General features: G+C 37.9%; 1 protein-coding gene across 1 annotated transcript in view; it reads left to right on the forward strand.

Annotated features, from left to right (window-relative positions):
* The window catches only part of LTBP1 (latent transforming growth factor beta binding protein 1), a 187,590-nt gene that overhangs the window by 16,286 nt on the left and 144,305 nt on the right, over positions 1–26,999 (forward strand). The gene's annotated exons all lie outside the window — the stretch shown is intronic.

The raw sequence follows: 26,999 nt of genomic DNA on the forward strand, positions 1-26,999 counted from the left end.
TATAAAAATGAATGTGGAAGGGTGGTGTGTGATTATAGAGTTCTGCACCTGAGTCATCATAGGCTCCTGACAACACAGTGCCACTTTCTTTCCAAAGCTACATCTGGGAGTGGAGATCATTGGATGGACACTCCCAGAGTTATGTGTTGTCTCATGACCCCTTTATAAGGTTTTTTCCCTTCCTAAGCCCTTCCAGTTCCTTGTACTAACTGTGGATCAATCTACAAGCTCAACTAGGTTCCTAGATGTCTTCTATAATAAGAGAAATTTACATTAATTCCTTTGGAGCTCTAAGCCATAAGCCAGTGTCTTCTTTGAGAAGGTAGCACTCTGAGAGCTTTAGGAACAAATGCATCCACAGTCTTGAAAAACAGAGAAATTGCCACCAGTTTTAGTATTTCCTCAAGTCCAGTTCTGTTCCTACCAGTGAAGCAAGATTTATTGAAGTGACTAATGTGAAGGGGAAATTCCAGTAAAATCATCAGGCTTTTTTCCTGTTCCTTCCTCTCCAGACCAGCTGGACTCATCACCTGGTGTCTCTGCTTGGCCCCATAAAGAGCTGTGCAACAGATCAGTACAAAAGGCCAGACAATTCCTGCCTTGTCAGTACTGATTCCTGTAGAACGTACTTTCTTTTTTCTCCCTCCCTCTACACAAAAATATTCTCAAGAATTTTTCTTTCTGTTGCAATAAAGACCAGTTGTCCAAATTGGGTAGTAAAATATACTTTTAAAAAAATGAGGGGGGGAAAGAAAGATTAATTTGTTCTTATTTGTTCTTGCCTGAAAAAAAGAATTGTCATCTTTTAAGCACTCTAAAACTGTACTCAGAAGGTTTGTGGCAGCCTGTAGAGAAGAATTACTTTCCTGGGATAATGTCAGGGATAAAGGGCTCTGGGAAAAAAAAAAAAAAAAAAAAAAAAAAAAAAAAAAAAAAAAAAAAAAAAGAGAAGATAAGTTGATATTTTTCTCTGCTACTATGATAGTTGTTGGGCTGTTTTGCTGAAAGTATTTCTAGAAAATACCTATAGCATTTTATGCTTCACTGAAATCTCTTTACCTGCTTGCATGAGGCATCATCACAGATGCAGAGGAAGCAACTTCAGACTGACAAAGCCAGTCACCTGTTACCTGCTATCCAGAGCGCCTCTGCATGCTCCCATGTGCAGTGGGCTTTGTTGCTCATGTGAGCCTTCTCAGCCTAGGATTTTCTTACAACTGTAGAGAGACTTATTCAGGTAGAACTGTTATTCTTTGAGATCACATGAAGCTGAGTCTCCTTCAGTCAGCTTAATATTGGCATGGGAAAATGGGAAACTGAGTCTCTGGAGTCCTGAGAATGCCAACCTACAACCTTGGCTGAAGGTGTCGGAGCTGGAGATGGAGAGGAAAAGGACTGCACATACCAAAGCTGTTCTGTCAAGTGCTGCAGAAGGTGGATGCTTAGATACAGCTGTTGAAATGAGTGCCAATGATAGTTCCCATGGATGACTATTAGGACAATTTACAGGGGTGAAAGATCCTTCTGAGGTCGGGTCTCTAACACTGAGAGGGGCAGACAGACAGTTCCTGTTTCAGTTCCTTTTTGGAGATGTTGTGGTCTTGTATGTTGTGTGAGACTGCCCAAAAACTTTTTGAATGGCTTTTCCTGTTCCCACTCCAGAAAAGTGGAGTCATCCACACTGTCAGTGTGGTGGGTGTGCTGATCTGGACACTGCTGCTGTGCAGTCAAGGACCGGACTGGTGAGAGCCAGGGCAGAACCCAACCTGGAACACCTAAATTAGCTCCTAGAGGAGGCTTGCCTCTACAGAGCTTCTGTTTTGCCATTCTCTGACAATTTTTTTCTGTTTTATATAGCAATGCAACTTTTCCAACACATCAAGATGTGTTCCTGTATGCTTTCTTAGGATCACGGTGGCAATGATATTTAGGAAAGCAGGGAATTCATTTATTTCTTTCCAGATATCTTTTTTTGAAGAATAAGGTGCTGAACAGAAGGAGAGCTGGAGAGAGATTAATTTCCTGGAATATCCTGTGTTCAGCAAGTCTGTCATAGCTGTGCTCTGAAGATGGATATACTGTCAGGTACAAGGTCTTGTCTCAGAAAAATGTTAGCAGAAGGTATAGATGGCTGTAATTGAAAACAAGTGGTGTTTCAGAAACAAAAATCTGCTTCTTATTGGAACCTGTAGGGAATTCTGATCTCAGTAACAGGCGTGCTTTGTGGGCCTGAATTCCTGTGATAGCTCTCCAGTAACTCTGGGTGTTCCTTTCACATCTCGTGTTCTCACTTGTTGGCAACAGGATAACTCCAACAGCTTGATTTTGTGCATTTACCATCTCTGTGAGCAGAACATATTTTTATTAAGGGATCTTTCTGGTACAGTTTTGGAAATGATCACCAGAAAGAGTACAGAATCAACCAACTGGAGCTCAGTAACACACTGAGGTGTCACAGCCTTGCTCCTTCAGCCTCCTTTGGAGGGAGGCAGTGACGAAATGTGAAAATCTGCTTTAATGTTGGACAAAGCAAAGCTCATCAAAGGAGTGGTGAGCACACACCCTCCAGGTGACAGATTTGGCCTTACTGGTGTGCCTTATGTGCCCACAAATCTCTGCTGAGAAGTCCCTTCCAAACCTGTGCTCCTGGGTCACTGGCTCTAGTCCCATGCTGTGACAGGCAGATGTATTGCCTGCTGATTTTAGTCAGCCTATCAGCTGATGTCGTAAAGCTGTTTTTTGACTTCTGTTCCAAGATGTAGTAGTTTTTCCAGTTTAAACTATTTTTTCCCAATTTTAACTAGTTGATGGAAAATCAGTGTGAATTTAGATTGGAAAAAGCATGCCTGAAAGAAAAACTGGACATACTGTTGTGACCCTGCTGAAATCAACAACATAGGACTGCCATAATAGAAAATTGAATACTTACTTGGTATAATATATAATTGTAAATTAAATGTTTACATATATATTTCAAATCTGTAGAGATTATTGACTTTGAATTGTGCAAACTCTTATAGTCTGAGTATCACAGTAAGTATAAGAGGCTGCTCTTTTGGCTATTTCCTCTCTTGCAAACCAGTTGCAAAACCAGTTTTGTATCTTTGACTGCATGTAATGTATTTTTTAGAACTTCTGGTTCTGAAGATTGGTTAATATGATGATGTATCAGGTGATGGTCTAAAAAAGATTATAATAGGCTTTTTGAAGCTAGTGTGACAGTAGCATCTGGAGGACATCCTTTTCCACCACCGTTATGATAGTTTTGTACTAAAGATGTACAGAGCAAGAGAAACACTTTATTTACAAGAGCCCTCCACTTGAGCTTAAGTGTGGAGTCCATTTGAAAATAATTTATGGAAGCTCTTGGTCATATTGAACTTCTGTCCAAAAAGACCTTGACTGACTTTTTTTAAGGAAAAATTTTTAAGAACAGCAGAGATAAAACTTAGTTTGGAAGTATGAAGCAATTGGATCCAACCCTTTGCTTATAGCAGGATGACTTACAAGACGTTGCTCTGGGCTTTGCACGATTGAGCTTTGAATGCTTTCAAGATTGCAGGGTTGGAGATCTCCAATATTTGCAGGCTTCTGTTGCAGTGTTTGACTACCCTCAAGAGAAAAAAGTATTCTCCTTTTATAGTTGAAGTTTCCATTGTTGCGCATTTATTGTTATCTGTGTCTTTTTGCTGTATTCCTCCAAAAAGTCTGGCTCAGCCTCCTCTACAGATTCTCAAGAGGCAGTTGTAGATCTCAGTATCATCCCCTTGAGCTATTCTTTTTTTTAAGAACTGAGAAATCTTTCTCCTCTTATGTTGTGAGTCCAGTCTCTGACAGTCTTGGTGGCCCTCTACTGGCCTTGCTCCACTGTGCTGCTGTCTTGATTTGGGGAGTCCAAAACTGGCCACAGTATTTGAGATGTTTTTTCACGAGTGCATGATGGAGGCATTCATCACTCCCTTGACCTGTGTGACTGTGCTGCTGCCCAGTATGAGATTGGCATTATTCATGTGAGGATATGCTGCTGACACCTGTTCAACTCATCCACCAGGACCCCCACTTTTTGTAGGGCTGCTTTCCAGCCATTTTTGTGCCAAATCTTGCACAGAGATACAACCATGGATTGCCCCCTGGTGCTTCAGAGCTTTGGTCTATAAGTTGTGGGCTTCTGGTTCTGCCCTCCTAGAGCCCAGTGGCAGAGCTGTTTGAGCTTGTATTGGCACCGTGTGTTACTGTTCACAGACTGAAAATTCAGCTGTAGTGGTCAGAGGTGAGATTTTCCCAGCAGTTCTTGAGCTCACTGCTTTGTGTCAGGGAGATGAAAAACTGGTGATCTGTCTGCTGGTTATGCTGACGTCTGCATCCCTTCAGTATAGACTTCTAACATGTAATGAACTCATGCTGTGCTTGTCTTAGGATTGCTAGCACAAGGTGGCTCCAGGGAGAATCGGGAAAGTAACTTCTACATTGTGAGCTGTTTGGGGTGGATTCTGAGATGCCTTTTGCACAGTGTTTTCAAAAGATATTTGCTGCAGGGAAGCACAGTGTACCCTATTAGCCATCAACTTATTAATGTTCTTCCAAATTGTAAAGCGTTTGTAGAGAGTTTGTAAAGTTTCTAAGACTAAGACTTGTAAAGAGTTTATGCAGATCAGTTGTCCATGTTATCCTGTAAGGCACATTCCTTTTGAGAATATCAGTGTACACTTCCCTCTCACAATCCCAGCAACTTGAACACACTCTGTGAAGTAAAGTTAGCTTTTAATTAACTTGTCATTAAATCTTGGGGGTTTTTGGAATGCTGCTGGAATATGTTTATGCTCCTCTATGTCAATACAGCAAAAAGAGACCGTGATTTAGGCAAATTCCATGTGTGTGGAGATCATTGTCTCACTTTCAAGGCACTGCTTTACAGGAAAAAAAATTGCCTCTAAGCTGTACTGGTGCTGTCAGCTCAGTTGAAAGGCAGACAGTAAGCCACCATTTCAAGCCATAGCATTTTTAATTTTATTTTTCTAATTTAAAAACATATGTGCCTGACCATTCAGTGTTGGAATGCATAGGTGAGGAGGGCCTTAATGAGGAGCTCTTAATGTTACTTGTTACTATGTTCAATATGGTCTGTTTTCTTCCAAAGTGGCTTTTTCAGGTTGTGGGTTTTTTTTTTTGGTTTTTTTTTTTTTTTTTTTTTTTTTTTTTTTTTTTTTTTTTGTAACTATTGGAACTTATACTATTTATCATCAAACAATTATTTCAGGAGATGTTGGGACCTATCAGAAGAACTTCTTTCCAGGGGCTTGGTGAGGCTGAAGGAGCACAGCTTTTCTTGGAAAGCATGACAGTGTGTTTTCAGTTTCACAAAAATACATTTGTATTGTTAAAGTTTGATTTGATATATTGCTGTTGTGTCATTCACGACTTTGTGGCATTTGGTACCTTTGGTGTTAGTAAGGTCTCTCTGTTAGCAGTGTGTTTGATGGTAAAACAATTATGCAACAATTTTATATCTAACTGAGACTTTTTAGCCAAACAGATAAAAGTAACCCATTCAGGTTACTCTAAGCAAGCTACTGTGCTACAGCAATGATTATGGGGTCTGGCTCAAATAAAATCAAGGCTGCAAATAGCCGTTTTCCTTGCAGCAAAACGTTTTCATGTGATTTTTCATTCCCTTCTTTAGAGCTGTGAATAGAGTTCAGTAGCTGGATTTGGAAAACTGTCTCCTGTGAATACACATGTCTACCTTTAACTTGCAAAGGAAGAAAAACAATGGGAGAATAAAGATCAAATGATCACTGAACCAGAGACATTTTCCTCTGTTTCAGGTATTTTGAACTTGAAAATGTTTGTAGATATCTTCAGTCTTTGTGTCATAAATCTTGCTTAATATTTTATCTGAAGCCCTTTAAATTATTAGCCCTTCCAATTATTAGCTGCTCTTATTAGCTGATTTATAGATCTTATGTATCAATATAACTTTTGGTATTGTTTTAACTTCCAGTCACTATTGAGACTCAGTTGTTAATGACCTTATTAAATAGATAACAAAGACACAAAGAAGCCCTCTTCAGGGGTTTTACTTAGTCTTATCTGCTACACTGGCAAAATGCTCACCAAATGAATTAACAGTCTTCATTAAGATGATGGAGACTGGCCTTAGACAAAGGCAGATGTATCTTCAGGCACATGTCTCAGACAGTATCCTAATCAGTCTGTCTGATTAATTACAAATGCCTCATTGATTTCATTGCTATGAACAGTCTGCTCTGCTCATGATTTAGGAACCCCGAGAGACACGTATTTCATCTCCAGTGAACTTACTTTCTTCAGTGCTAGTCCAGGTACTTCACTGTGAAGCAGTGTCTACTTTACCCAAGCTCCATAAAGTATACCTGTGCCATGTACTTTGATCAATTCTGCCCAGGAATCCAAAATTACTGTTTTATACAAAGTGTAATCAGTTGCTAATCTAACCACTTCTAAGGAGTTTATTGCTCATGTCATCTTGTGCTGAAGTTTAGGGGTTACTGTTCATCAGTACCTGTTGAGACTGGTATTTCTTTTTTGTGTAACTGGTGAGGAGCACTAGGCAGATGGAGGAGATGAGCTCTTCTCCTGGTGTTATTGTTCAAGTACACATTGAGACTCTAACCAGCCAGCAATCTATTACAGGGACTCTGCAGTAGATCCTTGTTTGTTTCCCATTAATTTCATTTTCCCTGAATTAGCCCTGAGAGCTGTCCTGGAGAGCCAGAATATGAACTGTTGGCTAATTTCAGTGTGCAGCACAGTGTTGTTTCTGAAGATAAGTCTGCAGGTGTGCCCAGAAGTTTTGTAGGCAGCTGAATTATGACTACTTGACACCGAGTTAAGCAACTTCCTACACTAAGCAGAGAACCTATTGTTGCTCAGAAATTACTTTTTCTATGTGATATACTAGGAAAATTAATACCTTTGGAGTAATAGCTCAACAAAGCATTGTAGTTACTGAAGAGAATTTCTCTGTACTTGAAAACATAACAAAACATCATTTCTGATGTTGAGACATGAAGTTTGTAGAACAAATAAAGTATCTGCAATAAGCCAGTGTTTGCTACAGCCCTGTTTTTTACTAGTGTAGTCTATAGATTTGAAAATATCTTCTCCAGATGTGTACAGCAAAAAATCTTTTCTGATGGACTTTATCTGTTGTATTTTTTTCTAAAGTTTAAAGTACTGTCTTTCAAACTTACCATGCAGCTGGGGAACAGACTTTATTAAAGCCTCTAGCACCACTGGAGGATATTAACAGGAATTCTTTGTCAGCTTGGGTGCTGTGAGAAATTAGGTTTCAGTCTTGTCAGGGATTTTTTAAGTGGTTTTATAGAAAAGACTGCTTTTGGATATTCCATGTGCTGCTTTTGTATTTTTTGTTTCATTAAACTGAAGATACAGTTCTGTATGTTCTGTGTCAAGAAAAGAGATTTTGTTAAAAGGAGATAGTATTAGTACATACTATTATGTCATTGGGCAGTAGGTGGCAAGCTTTGCTTTTCCTTCTACTTAAGGTTTATTTTCATGTTGCAGAATGCCAGAATTTTTAGAGGAGTGGTTTAAATTCACTGGATGATGTCATTTATTGGCAGCACATTTCTTTAACAATCTCTTTTGTTCATTGTGGATAATTGTCTTGCTATTGAATACTGAAGGAGAGCCTCTTTTCAAATGATGGATGCAAATCAAGGAGTGTGAGCTCTGTTGCATTGTCTCATGACTTCTGTGGGCAGATTACTAATAGACATTATACAAATGAGGTGAAGTCACAGTCAATCTGAAACTATTTGGGTTCTTCCTGTTCAATTCTGTTGTGGACTGCAGTTACAGCTAGGGGCAAGGGGGAGCAACACCCAATTTTAAGTACAATATTTTCCTGTATTTTATCCCTGTAACTAGTTAATCTAAAGAAAAAAATAATAGAATATTTATTTGTCTTTCTTATGATGTGTCATGTCCTGTTCTGGTCTGTGTGCTCACACCCACCCTTTCATTCCCCCTGAATTGCTGTAGCTGTCCTCACAAACTCAGCCTGCTCTGCTGATGTGTTGGATTCAGCATGGGGACAATAAAACAGCAGCAAACTCTCCAGCTAAAGCTAAGGTTGTGTGGAAAGGGCAATGCTGGAGTGCTTGTCTTTAAGAACTTCTCTTGGGGGTGACTGCTCAGACTTCTTGCCTTGAGCAAATGGCCTGGCAGCTGATGAATTAGTGATCAGCTCTGTATCTTTACCAAGGATACCAGGGATGTAGAACCTCTGCTCCTATGCTGTTCATCTCAGCCGTTTTCCAACTTAGACATTCTAAACTGGTCTCTAGAACAATTTTTACTCATTAGCCAAGTTAATTATTTAAGTGTCCTCATAATGAATGAGCTAGAGTTCTTCTTGCTTTGCTGTTGAAGTTTTGGGGAAGTTTGTTCTGGATTAAAAATTTTACATGTCTCTCTTTCTCAGTCACTCCATCCTAAGTGCACGTTATAATAATTGCTCTGAGGAAGATCAGCTGTTTTGGATACCCTTGATCCCAGACATCAACACAATCATTAAATTATGCCATTCTAGAAATTCTAAAACAGTACTTAACATTTTCTTCTTATTATGGTAGGGCATTCTGCAGGGAGAGGTCTCCTCATGTACATAGAGGTTCCATACGAATTTACATTTTCACTGCTGAAGCTTTGTGTCTTCACAAAGGAGGACAATTCCTAATGAAGATCAGAACTGTTTGGGGACTGGTGATGCAGATCTGAGCTGTCAGTTGAGGCCATGGTTAATTTCATTGCTGCAGGAGCACGAGGTAAAAGGATCTTTGGCATCCACTATTGGTAAATTGAGACCAGTGTTTTGAGATCCTGATACTGTGGTTAACTCTCGCTTCTGTAGTCTTTGGCAGTGCTATGATCTGTGTGTGCTAGAACAAAAACTGGTTCAAAGGTAGTTACTCATCTCTTTGTGCTGCCAGGCACTGAGTCAGCCCTCAAGAGCACCTCCATTCATCATTCTGGGGAAATGTAGTCATCGGGCTGCAGCAGCTGAAGTCACTGTTCGGTTCAGATGGCTGGTCTCCCTCCGGGCTGGGATCATTCGTGTTGGCAGAGAACGTGGAAATGATTTTTTGATTACAGTAATGTCAATCTTGTCTTGGTGTCCTTTTTGAACACTGCTAGTGCACATTTTAGTGCTAATCCATTAAGCTAACAGATACTTTGTTGTTACCTCTGTTCGACTGGCTACTTTCTGTAAATTGCATTGTGGTAGACTTGGGTCTACACGCTATGGCCTCAAGTGTGGTGTGAAAGGCAAAAGCCCCTATGGCTATTACAAAATGGGTTAATAATTTGATAGGTCTTGTTAGCTCACAGTGGTGTGAGAAGTGGGCAGATCATTATGGTAAAGAGCCTTGAAGGAAGCCTTTAGTGTTTTAGTGGATCAAGTCCAGTCTGTTCTAATGACTGGTTTATAATGTCTTTTGAATGTGAACATTTGTGATATCTATCACTGTTTCTTCAGATTTCCTCAAGTGTTTGGGTTGAAATCTTTGAGGCTTCAAGTGTCCACTTCTGTTGAGAGTTCCATGCAGATTCTTTTCAATGGACTGGATGCAGATAGCATCTGGCCATGTCAGGTACTGTGCAGTGAACTTGTGTCCACCAGAAAAGCAGAGGTATCTTGGAAAGAATGTTGAAAATATAAAGTATCAGTACTGCAGCAGCCTGCAGGGCACTCAGAGGATGCAGCTGCAGTCCTGTACTTCAAACTATTGTTGTTCCTGAGATGACATAGCCTGCCTTGGCTGGAATGTCTTGTTTTATCCACACTTTAGCTATCCTCTATAGTTAAGTAAACATCTCACAAACAGCTGTTAGAGGATATTCAGTCTTTTCATTAGTATCTTTGACAGGAAGAGCATTCTCAGAAATAAAATCTTCTTGATACAGAGACTTAAATTATTGGGAGCCAGCCAGAGCTTATTCCAGACAAGAGAAGAAAGCTATTCTGTGTTGTGACAGCAGCCAGTTGTTTAACGATTTTTTGTGTCTGTGTGACATCACCGGCCTGAGTAAAGTTTTGGTGCAAGAAAAGGGTGGTCAGTGTTGGAGTACTAAGAGGGAAGCTGTTGCCTGCCCATGCTGTAGAACAATTTCCGCTACTAATTTCATCTTGAGTGTGAGGGAAGGATCAACTAAATGCTTGTAGGAGAATCCTCCACCCCTTCCCCTGTCGTTCACGACTCTTCTGTCAGGAAGCCAACACAGACAAGCTTCATTACAGTAAGAGAGAGAAAACAGCTCTGTTGAGATTCCAGTCAGTCTCTTAAGAGCTTACTGTGTTTGATTAACCTCTCCAGGCATTGTGCATGAATTGTAACAATCTATACGAAAAACCTGTGTTGCACATGAACACTAAGGAAAGCTCTAACGCCCGTCTAATTTTGATGTGGAGTTTTTTGTTGTTGTTGAAAGTTACTGTATTCTTCTCTATTGGGTTTTATCTTGCCCAGAGTACTACAAAATAGAGAGAATAGGTAGAATCTTGTTTTAACTTCCACAAGTTTTGTATGAGAATTTTCTGGTTGAATGATTTATTAGTGTTGCCTGTCAGTTCAGCCACCTTCTCCCGTGCTTCAATCTGAAATAGATCCTGAGAATCCCTCAGAAAGAAAGGTTTAAGAACCTTTCTAAGTGCATTTGTGAATTTAGATGAGAAGAATTAATTGGAACTGTCGTCTTTGGTCTTCTATTAAAGAAGACCAAATATATAATGTGTTCCTTTAATAGATTTCTTAATTGGATCAAAAGACTTCTGGACAGTTTTTCAGTTCATTAAATGTTTTGAACTAGCTTCCATTTTATGTTCTTTCTTCTGTTTTGGAATTATGAAGTGCTGTAGAGAATTTTGGCTTTTTTCCCCTTCAACATTGTTAACTCTGTTTTGATTACTCTTGAAGCATCTCTTCAGTGGTAATATCTGAACTGGATCCTGTACACGGGTTACGGCAAACCAAAATTTTACTGTTTTCTTCTGCATTTGTGAATGAGCTGATCCCTGAAGATCATGTTAATTACATCTAAAAATTCTGGTTTAGGGTTGTGCTGTTCTTTGGGGGATAACTGAAATTTCATACTACCATTGTTACCTGACTCTCTGCCTTCCATGAGGTAGAGAGCTGGCACCATAGAGCTATCTATGATAGCACTGCAGTCGCTGTCACCATCTTAGGCAGCTAGTAACATAGTCCTAATGTTCTATTTTCTCTCCTTTTTATTGAAATTACAGATTACAGAGACATTCTGTTAGTGACTGGTATGGTTAACTTGCTGATCTAATTTGACAGGCTACTCTTTGAGAAGTAGCATCACTCCTTCAGGTGATCTGTTCATATCCAGGATAATACATGGACTTTTCCTATCCTGTTAGTTTTACTTTCCTAAGACAGGAGTGATTCCTTCCTGGAAAGTCTGGTCGTTCTTTCTTGGTGCTAATTCTTGAAGTTATAATGCTTCATGGAGTGGCACAGACATGTCTGATTCAGTTGCCTCCCCTGTTTAAAACCACACTGTTTCATTTTCCATTTCTCACTGTTACCTGTTTGTTACCAACTCTTGCTTTGTTCTTTACTTTACTGTGCTGACTTGATAAAAGTCATGACTGCATTATTCAGAGCTGTATACTTTCTTTCCCAGTTTTTGACTTTAAAATTCTTCTGTGGTACTTGTAGTTCCATGAAGCTTTAAGCAGATTTTTTTCTTCCATACAGCAGCATTCTGTTCCAGTTTCTGACAATTCTGAAGTGTCCCCTATGTTTTTACCATTTTGTGAGCTATGCAGCAAAACTGTCAACCTCTCTGGCACCTTGTTTGTTCAGACTTAGCAAAAAGTGTTAAATTTTTAGTGCATGGGACAAATGTGCTTTCATTTGGCACTTTACCATAATCCCAGAGTGGCTTGGTTTGCAAGGGGCCTTCAAAGACCATCTTGTTTCAACTTCCCTGTCATAGACAGGGAGCCTTTCACTAGAACAGATTGCCCAAAGCCCCATCTGCCTTGAACTCTTCTAGGAATGGCACATCCACAACTTTTCAGGGCAAGCAGGTATGCTGCCTTACCACCCTCACTGTAAAATGTTTTCCTTATGTCCCTGTCTCAGTTCAGTTGCCCCCTGCCCTTTCAATATAACACATAAGAAGTAAATGCCTTTATATTATACATGATTCCAAAATATTTAATAGCACAATATGTTACAAATATCAAGTTCTTAAGAAGTAGTCAAAAATTGTGGTAGGGGGAACAGTCAACCAGTAAGTACTTCTGTTCTTACATCAGCTTCCTAGTTATAACATTTATAGTCTTAATACACTTACTTTTTTTTGTTTAATTTCACTATGATTCCCAACACACACATTCCTAACAGGATACTGCTCAACTGCTTTCTGAACCACACTCCCAGATTGCTTTGGAGCAAAGCTAATACTTCAGTGATCTTCCGTAATTGCTTCTGGGTAGCCGTATCTGAGTCTAGAATCCCTTTAGCTTTAAGCACTTTTTAAAGTACTTATAGAACATGACAGTTTTTGGGAGCCTAAAATTCTTACCTTTATGGGTTTTACACTGGGTGAGCTCTTTCCTTAGACCATTTTGTATTTTATAACCTGTATGTGCTTCTGGAAAAGGTAGCAAACAGACTTAAACTGTGTTCAATTGATGTATAATCTGATCTTAAATACTACTGTAAAATGGATGCTGTTCTGGTTTCTGCATAATGGACAAGGATAGTTGTAGAATCGATGCCAGTGCCAAATTAATAATGATGGTGAAGCAGAAATACATATATACATTTATGTACTGGAGCAAAAGCTCTGGTGTCTGTCTTGCTTCCTGAACTGGAACCTCAAAGCTCTGAACTGAAGGTCAGCTGGTCACTGGAGTCCCAGCTGTGCCTCCTTACTCTTCGAACAGCTTCTGTTGTTATTATGTAATGCCTGTTTGGGTATTCCAGCTGTTGCACACATGCAGATCCTCAAGAAGCCAACTCCCCCTATTCCCCCTTTTGCTATTCCAGTGGCTTATAGCGGCTTTTCACTGTAGAATATGCTTTGAATCCTGAAGAGTTTTCCTTCTGTTGCACCCTGGAGGGCTGTATCTATAAACTTTTTTTGTTCCAATGTTCTATTTAGAAATCCAGTGAATTCCTAAATTGGATTGTCTTTTGATGTGCTTCTGGAAGTGATATTAGAAATAAATATAACCCACAGCTGTACAGTCAGAACATTTCTAATGGGAATTCAGGTGATGAAGACTGAAGAACTTCAGATTGTAAAAGGAAAAAGAGGTGTATAAATTCAGCCACGTAATTACTTAATTTTTTTCCCTTTCCCTCCTTCCCTTCTTCTCAGTCATTGCCAATTTCCACTATAATTGAAAGAGTAGAGGATAATTCTATGTGCTCCTTGTAAAGGAGATTGTTTTGGGGTGATTCCAGAGTAGTCAGTCAGTCCTTTTTATAACAGTCTCCTTCAAGGGATGGCATCACATAGGTTTTCAGGTTCTCCTTGAAGGAGAGGGAGACACACAGTCTTCCTATCCAGCCAAGTGAGTGGAAAGTCCCAGACTTACTGTCCCTGAAGTGAATAGAAATCGATGGAAACCCTGAGCTCTGTGAAGTTACACACTGTGAGGGTTGCTCTGTACAGGGCAGCAGCACATTGTCGTGTGTAGTCTTGCTTTCTCTACATGATGCATAGTTTATTCATACCAGGATGAGGCTTTATAGCTGCCATCTGCTTAATTGATATTTTCTTGTGTTGTGTTGAAAATGAAGCAAACACAAAAAATTACCTGAGGGAGCTCTGGTGACAAATTTTCGCTTTGAGATGTTTGTTATGCCCTTGGAGCATCTCTTCTTTAATTCCCACTTGTTGTAGTGACCATGTGGCCTGTATGATCCTTGCACTGTAGTTTCTACACTTCTGGGTGTTTCTGAAGTGTTTCCCATGGCAAGACTGGAATCCAGGTTGAGATGCCTAAGGCTTATACTTCATTACAAGTAATATTATGGAAAAAGTAAATGCATTATCTACTGGTCTTTTGTATTTTAACACTATTAGTCTTCTTTAAAAGTTTAAAGCAGCAGCTGCTGATGATGATTGTACTTTTTTCTAAATGCTTTTAAGTAGCTCTTTCTGAGAACTGCCATTTTAATGTTATTCATAGTAAACAAGGTCCTTCTAAGAAACGATAAGAGCATGCAATTGTTTAAAAGGTAGCTATGGAAACTACAGGATTTTCAATTTAATATGAACATTCATTGCTTTCATTGGCTGCGCTCCCTTCTTGAAACTGACGTGCTTCACAGGCACTCTACAACATTTCTAATTAATTTAATTTTCTTTAAATGGGCAAAATATTCATCCTGATTAAGATAGAGTTTTAAAACATAGGACAGCTGTTTGCTTAGTTTTCTGTTTGTTTTTTTAAAGTCATAAATAGAATCTTTTTTCTCTTCCAAGCTGGAAATATCTGGTAAAGAAACTTTTCTTCTTGAAACAAGACCAAGAGTGGCAAATTACAGCTTTAAGTCATTTAAGACAAAAGACTTGTCTCATGTATGTTACAAAACATGTCCTGAAGGCTACAGGAGTTGTGTACCTAGACTTGAAGGTTCAGAGTTTAGTGGGCATAACTTCCAATTTCTTAGATTACATTATTTATACTGCATGTCTAACACAAGTGGTTAAACAGTACCATTTTACTTAGATAATGACATTTAAAAAAATACTTGAGTAGTTATTTTCTCATTAAACGGGGTGGGGGGGAGATTCTTCCAGCTTAAAAGAATGAAATCAGAGACAATAAAAGCTGCTGATTGCCACACATTTCTTTCTGTTAAGTCTGTGGTGGCTGCACAGTTCTAGATAGAAAATACCGTGGGAAAGCTTGTTAAATGTTTCTATTTCTACAAGTTTGCTTCAAAGCTGGAGTTAATTTTTGATGCTGAGAGGGGTAGATTATAAGCTCTGAGCATACTTGTTGTCAGGTTCCTTGACATGTTGAATTTGGTGTGGCTCTCCTAGGTTTGTGTCTCTTGAATGCATTTGTGAAGTTCTAAAATACCAGTGACTCACATCGGAAGTCGTTGCTCTTCTGATTCAACATCCTCCTGGTACATAGACTATAATGCAGTTACAGTCATTCAAAAGCGATTTATTGGCTTTCCTAGCTGTATAGAAAACAGTATGCGTGTGTTCTTAAAATCTTTTTGACATGGTAGTGCTTGCTAGAAAAGGCTTATTTCTCAACTTTTAGCATGCTTGACACAAGCTTCCAGAAGTATTATCTGCTCTTAAACACATGCTATGAGGAACCATAGCTGCTTTTGGCTGGGGCTACGAAAGTCATATAAATAGTTTTAGATTCAGTTAAACTGTGAATTACAGTGCTTGTCTTTTGAAAACATTTAATTTTAATTGTCAAACTTGTTACAGAGAATTGAAGAAGTAATATATGCCTCTATTGTAAAATTCAAATGTCAGCTCTTGGCTTTTCTGATCCTTTCTGCTTTTCTTCCTCCTATCCCCTCCTGTTATTGGGGGAAAAACCAAAATGAAACCAGAAAACCCCAATAACCCATATAGTTTAAATCAGTTGCAGTTGTTGTGCACTATATTTATTGTAATTGGTTTTTAAATTGTTTTATAATTTAGTAAAATTAAATTACTGTAGCTTGCGTGCAGTACTCTGTGTCAGACTCATACAGAAAGTTTTGGCATTCACAGAAGCTGTAGTTAAGAAGTGAAGTTCTTAACTACACTAGTCAGGAAAAGTAGTTATGGCTGGAAGTACAGCCCAAATTTTACCCTTTGGTATGTTGTTATAAAATACTGTTCTCTTTACTGTTGTGTGTTATTTCACAGCCATTGATATAGCACTCAGAACTGGGAAACTACAGAGCTTCATATAGTACAGAACAAGAGCAACTTGTAAGAATTACAGCAGCTTGTGCTTTGAGCTACAGAACAGAGAGCACGAACAAATTTAAGGGTACTTTGAAAATCAAAATACTCTCAGCATCCAGCCAATTAATTATGCTATGTGTCCTGTAGTTTGAAATTGGGTATTTTTTCAGGTGCTTGGTGCATTTTATCTTCATTTCTGTCAGGGAAGATAGTTGGGATGTTTCTTGGCTAATTGTTAAGTATATTTGTGCTGTATCAAGAGTCAAGCTGAACTAAAAAAAGCTAGTCTTTGATAACAAGTATGCACAGGAGATATTTTGCTGTAACTATGTTGCTTTAATTGTGAAAACAAGACTCTACCGTAACAGTTTCTATTTCCATGTATGTAAAACTCCGTGTGTGCGATAAAACTTCTTGTAAGCTAAGAAGCAGCAGGCTGTCAGGATTCCAAAAGGTCAGCAAGTCAGCTGTGCTTATGAGCATCCAAAGCCAAGTAACATAGGTATATTGTGGCTCCCGTGTGGAGCTTTTTGCCTTTTTCCCCCTCCCAACCTTGTGTTTCGTTTCTTGCCCCAGTCCCAGGCTGATACTGGTAGCAGAGGATTGTCATCTGCCAACCTAACAGTATCAGTAGTCACCTATCATTATCCTGAGCAGGGTAGTTGGACAAGCCACTCTGTGTGCAGGGTGCTCCTGGTATGTCCCCATGGCTGCAAGGAAGCGGGATCTTGCACCAATCCATTTCTGGGCATCTCCCCTGGAAGGCAGGCTGTGGGTGTAAGTGCCTGTGGGTGATTCAGCCATGTCCCAGCTCTAAACAGGAGCCAATCTCCATGTGACAGGCTGCAGGAGGGAGCACAGGACTTGGGTCACTTCTGGTCAGCTGGAAGGGCAGAGCCAGGGCCTTCATCCACCCTGCCTGTTGACTCTGGCTGTGCACAGTGGAGCTGAGAGCGTTTGCTCTTTGGTCATGGATGTGATCAGCTGGGAGAAGGAAGGCATTTGAACAAGCTGAGGCCAAAGTAGTGTTTAAAGTACTGGAGATGAGTAGCAACCGTTCCATCTTTGACTCTTTGTTCAAAAGTAGTGTGTTAAGCTCAGGGATTCTAAACAGCTACTTCTTTTCATCATTAAATTATGTATAAGAGTAGGTACCTATGGTATTTATTGCTGGAGTTTCCAAAAATAGCACTGAGCAGTAAGTCCTGCCAAAAAACTCCAAGTGTTGAGAAATACTAGCCAATTACAGGAACATTCAAGTGCTGGAAACAGGAAGAATGTGCTCAGTATCATCGTGATTCAAATTAGTGAAGTGGCCTGGGAATGTGTAATGTCGGTTTCTTAGAAGTATCCAGATTTTTCTGACATCCTGGTTGCTATACCAAGGTAGAGGTGAATTTGCCTTAGGCAGAACCAACAATTCTCTTTGGCAGGAATGCCAGTTTCCAATAGTTCAGAGGAACAAGTTCAGCCAGGCTGCTGAGTTTGTGTAATTCACAAACCAGCTGGCACCACAGAATGTTTCTAAAATACAGCCTATTATCAGTGATCCTGAGATGGTACTATTTTATTTATATTCCTACCATCTCAGTGGATTTTGTTTGCAGGTTGTCTGTTTTAGTATGTTCATAAGGTTGTTTGATCAGTTTTGTGGTTCAACATATATTAGACTATGCAAATATTGTGAAGAGTAAATTTTCTGTTTGTTTTGGCAGGAAGCTGTTATTGTCAATCATCCTATTTAAAAATACAAATTCTGATCTGCTGTTGAGACACCTCTTTTAGTAACAGAATAACTTTATCCTTTTCTATGGAGCACAAAATATGGCCAAATAAAAGATGGCTTTTCAGTTCTGTTGAAACCATGTTTTAATTTTCAGAATTCTATAAGAAAATTCTAGAGGGCAATGCTGTAGTTAAATTTTTCAAGTTAATAAACTTAGTTATAACACATGCTCTTTCAAGTCATACCATAAACAAATGAGTTTCTAGAGATGAATTGTACATCTGAATTGTTTCGTTGTGAAAGGTGCATAATTATTTGCTTTTTTCTTTTATTTTCCCCCTAGAAAATAAAAACCACAAATAGTATGTAATGAAAATATTAAAAAAAAAAATTTAAAAACTGAAGGTAACTATTTGTTAATTTTTATGTTTCTATGTTACTGTGATGAATAAGCAGTTTTAAAATATTGAAATCATATGAAATATTTATTGATAGTATTATTTAATTAGATGTGTTTATTTTGTGATTCATTATGCATGCAGTTCCCTAGCTAAATAGTGTACTATTTCCAGAAGTGAAGTCTGCTTTTTCTGGTTTGCTGAGCAGTCACTGGATGTTGTAAGATAATTTAAATTAAGTTTAATATATTTAGGAGTTCAAGCATGTATTTCTTTGAACTCATTAACGAGGATAGAAAAAAGAACTCTAGCAGACAATTTCAATAACGAAGCACACAAATCAAAAGAATGTGAGGAGAAGATTCTAAATTGAGCCCTAAGGATGTAATTTCAAACACTTTATAACATGTCCTTTTTATAGTTTAGACTTGTTGGAATGACAGCATTCAGCTGATGTTTAAAAACCATCCCTTATGCAACAGGGAGAAAAAGAAATAAGTATTGTGAAATGTGGTTTACTGTTATGCCTGTGTATAACATGAGCCTGTAAGTCACAAGCTTCAGCAACTTAAAATAAATGCCTGGTATTGTGTATACATACTTGGTATATTTCACCAAAACTAAGGACTGGGACAGGATCAGAAAGAAGGAATGTATTGAGTTACGTTTTCTCAAAAGTCATTCTGAAAAATATTTCGTATAACAAAGCCTGTCGTTCTAAAGAGATCAAAATTTTACATGTAGAGAAAGAAGTAAAGTGAATTTTTGAGGAGAAATCAGAGACATCCTTAAAAAACCAGAGGAATGCCTCACAGACTTCAAATTTACCAACTGCAAATAGGAAAACAAGCTATTCCTAGACCTCTGGAATGCAGTCTGGGCTTTTGGTCATGGTATTTTTTTTTTTTTAAAGTAGGCAGAGTGGTTTGGAATAGGAGATCCAAGTTCCTCCAGACATTGTTGGTTCAGCCGTGTGTTAGAAATGCTTCATAGCTGCTTTCTTGCAAGCTGAATTTGAACTGTAGGTGGACTTATTTTTATAATAATGAATTAGATCACTTTCACACACTTTATCCCTGTGTTGATCATGGGCTGAAGTCAGGGATACAGTGCTCTTTAAGTTTGTTTGCATTTCACTGCCTTCCAGGGTGACAAATGTGGGTTTCAGGAACCAGAGTTAGGAACCACGAGGAATCTCTGCTTTGGCATCCAAGGCAGGGTAAGGACCACTGAATGTAGCATCTATGGGTTTAAAGTCCAAGGATGCAAAGCTGTGTTTGACAAGCAACAAAGTCCTGGGATGAAATTATGGCCAGCAATGAAATAAATGAGAGTTCTGCTGTTGACTTCAGTGAAATCAGGATTTTATGCTAGTGTCTGGGAAATAGCTTGTATGAAAGTCAGTTTAACTGTTTGGTTTTCTTTTGCGTAAGGACCAAGCAGTGCACCAACATTTCAGTGTTAAAATCTTTGCAGTCTCTTATTGGATGGTGATGTAGATCTTTGTTTTACAGATGGGGAAGTGAAAAAGAAAAAATGTGTGCCTATTCTCTGCAAACTTCTCTGTCTCTGGAGCAATCTGTATGGCTCAGTAGAGCACTATCAGTAGGAAAAATGAGAATTTCATACAGTTTAACTTTTGTCCTTGACCTTAATGCACTAGAAAATCTTACATTTTACTTAATTATTTTAGAGATAAAGCTAGGGCATAATTATGATAGTAATTATAATCATAGGATTGGTTGGGCCCATTTAAGTGTGTGGATGGGTGGGGGGGGGGAGAGGGACTACTGAGTGCCTCACTTTCAGCGCTGTAATTTTTACTGAAAATAATGAACATTTGTCAGACAAAAATATTATTGTCTTTATATTATCTAGGTTTGCTTTCTGAATAATTATTTTAAGACTGTTTTCAAGCAACCAGTCTTTTTATGGCAGTGTTAAATTAAGCAAGTAAATGAGAAAAACCAGTCTATTTTTAAATCTAGATTCCTTGCATGCTGTTTTTAGATTTGCTAGCTATATGAAATGTTGCAGTGATCTACATACGCTGGCAGCTACTGTTGATTTACTAAACTTACTTTTTCTTTCTTTGTCTGGAATGAAAAGGAGTATGTTGTATCTCTCCTGTTGCTGGGACACTAAGCCAATACTGAAATACTCCTAAAGTGCTCCTATTAAGCCTTAAAGTGTTTAGTCATGTAGCTGAAATTTACCATAGCTGGTCTCCATTATGAAACAAGCTTGATAAGCTGATAAATAGCATTGTGGTGGAGTTTGATTATTTTTTATGGTACCTCTAATAGAAGTATAAATAAAGCATGTTGGTTTTTGTTAATCTGTTGTCAAGGTTCTCTCTGCAGAGAAATTTCTTAGGTCATGGCAGTGAATAAATGCTTTATCAGTTCTGTTAGCTTTAGTCTGTTCTTTAGCTCTACTGAAGTGACCCTTTTACATCAGGGATCTTGTACTGACACAAAAAGGATGTAGGCAAAACCACGCTATTTCTCTGGATGTTATTTTTATGAATATACATGATGATGAACACATGTTTATAATGCATTCATATATATGTATTTTTAGTGAACAACATGTTATTTAGCTGAATTTCAACAAACTACAATTCACTAACAATTTTTGAAATTGCTGCCCTCTGATCCTGCATAAGTTTACTGTCTTGGTTAATTAAAAAAAATCTTTTTTCTGTGTGATGTTGTGTTCAGACTATTTGTGTATATATGTCTCAAGGTTTTGGAAGCTCCTTTACCCCAAAATTAGGTTTCTAGTAAGTGTAACTGCTTGCTGCTGTCCCCCCTTTCTCTGGTTCTGCTCACAGTTGGAAGCATTCCATTTTGGTGGTGACTTAATAAGAAGGACAGTCTTTATTGCTCAATTTTGTGGTATGAAGAAATAGATCATATGAGTTGTTTATCTAGTTCAGCTAAGAAAGTAATTATGCATTTAAAAACATAGATGTTAAAAGTATTCTTGGCCTAATGCAAATATTTCTTCTATGTCCAAAACTTTTCACCACTAATCTTTTCACCCTCTGGGGGAGAGCACAACGTGTACTTCTGTTCTTGTGCATCATTTCCAGACTTCCCAGATGTGGTAGGAAGCTTGCCATTGTTTCATCACTTGAATTTAGGTGACTGCTGTGGAGGACTTGGATAAACTTTGGGTTTGGGGTTTTTCTAACCCTCCATCTTGAGGATTGCTAAATTTTGTGTTGTAGTTTAGGAAGAGCAGCCCCTATGGTGTTTCAGGGAGCGTATCCTGTAGCCAGTACAGTCTGTCAGAGCTTCTTACTGCTGATTTCATATACCAGAAAAAGCTTCTGCTGATGAATACACACACTGAAGATGGAGTCTGGATTTAATCTGGAAATTTTCAAGGCTTGCTCATCATAAATTATGCTTCTTGTCAAGTAAATTTAGAAAGCCTTCAGTAAATGTGGTTAAGATTCTTAATGTGCAGCAACCATTTTCCCACTCAAACACAAAGACATAATTTTTTCTCCTATGAGCACTTCTTGTGTCTAGTACTTGGGAAAAGTCAGTATTGTATACATCTGCTAGTAGTTGCTTATGTTAGAAATTAGAATGTATTACAGAGGGATAAAGTGCTCCACCTTGCACACCTGGCATTTCTTTACCAGGAGAAAAGTAAGGTCTGTTTACAGTTTTTATGATGTTAGGAAACAGATAGCCTTAAGCATAAGGATTTCTGACTTTTTTTTCTGTGATCTCAATCAAATTTGTGGTTTTCTCATCAACCATTACACTGGCATTCTTGAAAGCAATAATTATCAATTATATCTTGTCATAGTTCTAATTATGCATTATGTGGAAAAAGTATTTCTTTTTTTAGTCTAGAACTTACTGCAGTTAATTTTCAATTTCAGTTTTGATTTTGTGTCTTTCTCTCATGTATTCCCTAAAGAGTTTTCTCTGGAATCAGAGTCAGCCTTTTCCCTGCCTGTGCACTTTCTGGACACTCTTAGCTTTGTGAATATTGTTGCCTTTAAAAGCCTTCCTTTTTATTTTGCCTCAGCTCTTTGCACCCCAGTTAATGCTTTGAGTTTTGATCTTATTTTGATCAATTTTGATCTTTTGATCTAATTTTGTACGCTGGAGACTTTGACTGGGGTGATGTGAGAGTCTCTTGGTTGTTTGGCTGCAGTCATCATAGACATCACTTAATGTCTGTGACACGTGCTGGTTGCTTCTGATGCACACTGTCCTGTTCATCAGTGCTCAGTTCCTCTGCAGTCCAGGTCCTCAGAGTCTTTGTCTCTTCTTGTCTAGCCACCATTAATTTTCTTGGAGGGTTGTATATTTTTCTACTTGTACACAGGTCTAATTTATAAAGAAGTTATAAACCTATGATGTATTCCTTTATATCTAACTCCTCCTGAGAAACTTGGTTTATACCAGCAAGATCATACTTGTAAAACATTTTCTAGATGTAACAAGCAGTAGTGAGGAAACATTTATTGCTAATCGATCTGCATCTTTGCAAAAAGTTGATGGGGTAGTTACTTGCTCTTTGCATTTATGTTTTTCATAGTCATGAATTAACCTGTCAGAATATCAAATATAGGCCAAGGTTTTCAGTTCTTTACTAGCATTTTATTTAGGTATTATATTCCTAAATGACAGATTTCTGCTTAATTCAGACAAGGATGTAAGTATATTCATCTTGTGTGAATATAATTGCTAATCCAGAAGACAAAAAAATAATGGAGGGTTTTCTGAACTACTGTAACAAAACTGCAGATAGTTTTAAGTTACTTATTAACCTGAACTGAGGTATTATCAAACCATGTATATGTTAGCAGATTTCAAAAGGATATATTATAATTAATATATAGTCAAGAAAATGAATCTGCTATGTTCCAGTTTAAGCTTACAGCACTGTTTAATAATCTAAGATTTCTTAGTAGTCTCTTGTAATATAAATCTTCAAAGTTCTTTTCAAATTTCAAATAAATTACATCAACTTACTGGGCTCTTTGTCTCTTGTTTAACCTGCTCAAGAATTTGAGTAGATTAGTGATGCGTGGTTTTGCTTTGCAGCAGCTGTGCTCACTTGCCTTTATTTTATAACATCCATTGGGGGAGTTTGTTTCCATTTTTAGTTGTCATTTCAACATGCTTTTCTAATACTGAAGTCTGTCTCATGAGTTGACAGATTAGAAATTATCACTAGTTAATGTCTTGATCCAAGTAATTTTTTTATGACACAGTGTCAGTGTGACATGCCACTAGTACTATGGAAACAAAAAAAATTTTTCTGTAGAAAATATAGCGTAAAACAGGAAAGGGAAAAACATACATGAATTTACTGAAGACAGTATATTGAACTGGTACAGTGCTGTGGTTAATTAAGTCTGCTGCTAACTAGCAAATTTCATCTTGACTCAGTGCTGCAACATAGTGGATGCTTGGAGGGCAATTTCTTACTACAGGTGTTGGTGACATTAGCAGCCATTCTTTTAAAAGCTGGATTTGATAGTGACAAAATATCTTACCTGACTGTAGGATTATCAGTGTAGCGTCCTGGAAAACAACAACAAAAAACCCCAAAATATGAGTTAACCAATAAAAGCAGAGGAACAAGAACAAGTCAGCAATGCATGTAGGTTTTCTGTTGTGGAGTTTTTTCTTTTTTTGCCTCCTTGAACTTTATTGATAAGAGGTGTCTGGAAAGTTGAAGATATATGTATGGCTTGCAATCTATATAGAATAATCCAGATGTCAAATTAATTCATCTAGATTTGTGAAGAGCTCCATTGGTTGTGTTAATAAAAGCATGCATGAGGTAACAAATAATTTCTGGCTCCTAGTTGTTCATTTGGTGTGTGGTGAAATGAAAAGTTTGTGAGTTGCTGCTACTGTGAGACTTAGACTCAGCTGGTTTGTGTTCATCATTGTCTCAGACTTCTCTAGCCTTCATGCATACTCTTTCTTTGATGCTGGTTTGGGGTACTTAAGACTTAATGCTATAAGAAGATTTTTTTTTTTTTTAATTGGTGTCACTTGTATTTTGATGGCACTTTGGGAGTAGGGTGAGGCAAACTTTTTATATCTCTTTTTAATGAAAAGATGCTGTAGGCAAACATTGCCTTTATTTTACTGATAGAATTACCATTTATAGTTTAAATTTTTACAGAAGGATTATTCTTCAAATTTAGTCTCTGAATGTTGCATTACATGAAGAATGCTTGCCTGCTGCTGCGTAACTTGCAAGAGCTGTAGCTTCCTTCAGCTTGTGTGACCAAGCATCTGTAGTGTTGCTTTGCGTCGAATATTTAACCAAGAGATACATTTCTCTTGCCTTAAGAGCTCTTTCTGCTTTTTGACATCTAGGAAACCAACCACTGCTTGTGATTCTAGAAAACTCAGTGTATTTCTTTAGAGATCTGGAACAATGTTGATAATCTACACATTTCAGTTTGTGTTGTATGTGAAAATTGAAGTGCATCGATGGAGTTATAGTTGGGCTCTTTTCAGTGAGTTTTGTTTCACAGAGCTTTAGTTCTGCTCTTACACCAGGTTATGCTGGCAAGTGGGATCCAACCAATGAACAATTCATTTGAGCCTGCAAATACAGGGCTAGCTTTATGAGCTAACACTTAGGAGTTAGGTAATCCCTGAAAGTGTCTCGGACAAGGCTTTTACCACAGAAATTGCATGTAAGAGGGGCAAAACTGGTACTTGTGGATAAAAGTTAATGTTTCACATTTCTGTGTGAACCTTTATAAACAACTTTGAATTCCTTTTTATGCTTTATATCTTGATGTAGATTAAATGTCTCTATTAAAATTTGTTGTATTTGTTGTATTACCTCATTTACAAACCAAATCAATTTGATGATAGTCGAAGAAGATATTTTTTGTATTGTAAATAATATTCTAACTCTTTAGGTGGTAAAAAAGTAGGAATTAATAACTTGATGGTATTATTTGAAAACTATTAAATAATATCTAAACTACTGTCTTAGCAAAATTTTGCCTGGGGAAAAAATGTACTGCAAAGATGTAAATCAAGGCAGTTTTATAAATAAGATATTAATGCAACATTGTAGGGTTTTTATTGTAAGACAGGCAGGTCTCAGTGCTTGTTTTGCAGTGTTTGCATTGTATTTCAGGGACAGGACTTTTAAATATGTACAAAAAATACATGTTTGCACATAAATTCAATATTTTGCACATCTTTTGTAATGGTAAAAATAAAGGAAAGCTGAATGCTTCTCTCTTTCATCTTTGGTTACTGGTAGGACCTTATGAAATAGGCCATCCTTGATTGATGATGGGTATGATGTTGTAAAGGGCTTTGGCGAAATCCCATCTGTTCATCATCAGCTGGGAAGTGAAACTTTTTCATGTATCTTTAAAAACAAAAAAATATATATATATATATATTAGAGAAGCAGTGTAAGGAGGAAACAGCTGGCAAAGTTCAGGCTGAACTAGCAACTGAATTTTAACAATTTATGTGGGGGTAGGGGGTTAGTTCTATTTCCATGCCTTTTGAACTGACCTGCATATTTTCTTTGCTATCTCATAGTTTTAGAAAACACTGGTTTTCTTCTCCTTTTGATTTTTCGTTGTGACTTTGGGAGGAGGTAATGAGGAAGGAATTAATTTGTATGTTTGCATGAAGCAGTTGTGTTAACAATTCATATTTTCTGAAAATGTTGCTAGCTAGGAGCCAGGCATGGGAGCATCAGGCTTAGAGTAAATAAAAGAAAGAAAGCAACCTGGGTGAGATTTGTCTTAGTTTAGTCTAGACAGTGCTTTTCATGCCAAATGTTGTCGATCTTATTTCTGCTTGCCAGAGTTATTCTGGTACCTCACATTCTTTCTCTGGTTTATCAAGCAGGAGAGCTTTCTTTTGTATGATAGCTGAAAATGTTTCTTCTTCCTCTGCAGTGCTCTTGTAACTTTATTAGTATTTCTCATATTGTTTGTTTGTTGAAGGTGCATTTAGACATTTGTTTATCTTCCTGGCGTACACTTCAGCAATGGAAAGATTTTGTCAAGTCTATTAAGTTAATGTCAGTTATATACCAAGTTCATCCAAACTGAGCAGAAGTATTTAAGAAAAACGGTCTAGACAAATCTTAACTTTGGTTTTGTGTGATTATTGTAAGCAGATAGCTTGGTGATTTACATTAGGTGGTTTAGTCTGCATTGAAACAAATTAACAACTTGCACATCATGTGGAGGTTTTTCCTTTTCAAGAATTGGATTGATAAAGTTTATGGCTTTCCTGTGTTGTACTGAGTAAGCCACTCTTGGGAAACAAACCTGACTTAGCAGTAATTTATTAACATTTAGTGCAAACTAAATTAAGGAAGAAATTTATAATACCTGAGAAGGATGGAAAAGGCAACTTTTGTAAATTCTAGTGGCTAAGATTTTACCTTCCATCATAGGGTGTTCATGGTTTTGGTGTGGCATTGTGTTTTGTTGGGTTTTTTAAATGATTTTTAACTTTTTTGTATATAATTACAAGTGTTATGATGGACTTTAGTGAGCTAACAGTTGGGCTTCTGTGAGGCTGGATGGGTGGCAAGATGAAGGGTAAATAAAAATAAAAAGATCTAATATGGACAAACAAGGAAGGTCTTGTTGAACATGTGAGGATCGGGGCAGCCGTGGCTACAGTGACCAGGACATTGTGGAGCTCAGTATCTTACATGAACGAAGAGGGGCAGCAATTAAGATTGCAACCCTGGACTTCCAGAGAGTTAACTTTAGCCTATTCAGGGACTTTTTTTGACAAATATCATTGGAATTTGCCTTCAGGGAAGAAGGATCTGAGACAGCTGAAACCTTCCAACAGCTGGTCAGTATTCAAGGATTTTTTTTTGGGCTCAAA

Source organism: Melospiza georgiana, chromosome 3, assembly GCF_028018845.1.
Source record: "Melospiza georgiana isolate bMelGeo1 chromosome 3, bMelGeo1.pri, whole genome shotgun sequence".
Taxonomy (NCBI): Eukaryota; Metazoa; Chordata; class Aves; order Passeriformes; family Passerellidae; genus Melospiza; species Melospiza georgiana.